The 1,590-nt window shown below is 49.9% G+C and overlaps 1 non-coding gene across 1 annotated transcript; it reads right to left on the bottom strand.

Moving 5' to 3' along the window:
• Positions 1-267: 267 nt before the first annotated feature.
• On the bottom strand, positions 268-340 carry TRNAA-AGC (transfer RNA alanine (anticodon AGC)). The gene has a single exon. It is a non-coding gene; the product is annotated as a tRNA-Ala (tRNA).
• Between the last annotated feature and the right edge of the window lie 1,250 nt (positions 341-1,590).

The following is a 1,590-nucleotide window of genomic DNA, read 5'->3' as shown; positions in this document are numbered from 1 at the left end:
GTGATCTTGATGGAGTGCTTGCCAGCTTTTTGTGTCAAAATCTAGATCCTGTCATCTCTGTGACGAGGGATGCATGGGTCTGCGTTGGCAGTTGCCAGAGCAGGGAGTCAGTTCCAGCTGCCTCTGGTGTGACGTCATTCACAAAGAGGTGGTAAGCAGACACGAAATATGCACAGTGTAGTGACCAAGTGAGAGGTCCTTACTGGCTCTGTGTCATTCTGTCCACAGGTCACAATCCAGAGAGCACTGAAGTAGGAAAAACAAGTATGGAGAATGTGGGTATCGATCCCACCACCTCTCGCATGCTAAGCGAGCGCTCTACCACCTGAGCTAATTCCCCAGACAACACCACCCTCATCCCATTTCCCTGGGGGCAGCACACACACCTCCGCACCTCGCTGTCTGCTGCTACAAACACAGCCTCTTCACCAGCTCCAGGCACTCCCCTGCCACAGCAACAAGCGCCAAACAACCACAATTGCTCGCCCTCTGCCAGGATTAGGAGAGTAAAGGTGTGGGGCTGCCAGAAAATGACCAGTTCCGCATTCCTGCCTGCGAGGATGCTGGGGAGCGGCCGGGCTACGGCTTCTCCAGCTTCTCCGGCTTCTCTGGCTTCTCCATGGTGGAGGCTGGGAGGCAGTGGTGGTGTGCTGGTGGCAAAAATTGGTGAAAGTGCAGTACCACATGTTTCCGCTCGGTTTCGAACAGGGGACCTCTCGCGTGTTAGGCAAGCGTGATGACCACCACACTACGGAAACACAACAAATAGCACTCCCCTCTTCCTTTACTGCTATCTGTTCAACACTTGCTTCGGAGTCAACCTGTGCCTCCCCTCGTCTTTGCACCTTTGCAAATAAGCTCTTCTGCCTCAGTCCTCACCACTTGCCTTCTCCTCTTGCACCAGCAAAACTCTTTCACTCTATCCTGCTCCACCTTCCTTCAGTCTCCACAATACGCCACATCAAGTCTCCTGACAACTGGGGCAGGATTCTAGCGCATCACCATCACATCATTTCCACATCTCTTCTCTCCACTCCACTCCAACCCCTGATTACTCCCTGGGTCGGATGATTTCTGACTGGGCTTTCCTTCGATGGAACACAGCCATATCCTCACGTTCCACTGATTCTCTTTCCCAACTCTCACAACTGTGAAGCACACACTCATGTGGATTTCCAGGCACTCTGAATCACAGAGACTCAGATGTCATGCTTCTAGCCTGCCATTTCTTTCCCAGGGCTTTGCTCTATGATTTGTATCGCTGAGCACCGAGTGGAATAGCCATCTGTACCTCCCAAATATTCCCACTTTGGGAAAATTTGTATGTGTGGGTTAGGTAGTTCTGCAGGATACATTTCAAATATCTCCAGGGCACTCAATTCAACAAGTCATTATTGAGCAAGTCCTATGAATGTTTCAATGTAGGAACAATCAACTCAATGTTCGCCATGAAGAGTGACAAGAGCCATTCAGTGTTTCATGTGTTAAGAAAGTGCTTAGTAATTTGCGTCTGTGTCATTTTCAAACACAGTGGGCTTTAAAAAGAGACATTCCATATTCAAAGACAGAGTGTGGGAAATGAACCACTTG

This window comes from Ochotona princeps, chromosome 1 (genome assembly GCF_030435755.1).
Source record: "Ochotona princeps isolate mOchPri1 chromosome 1, mOchPri1.hap1, whole genome shotgun sequence".
Lineage (NCBI taxonomy): Eukaryota > Metazoa > Chordata > Mammalia > Lagomorpha > Ochotonidae > Ochotona > Ochotona princeps.
Note: the sequence above shows the minus strand (reverse complement) of the source record. Positions and strands in the feature narration are given on the sequence as shown.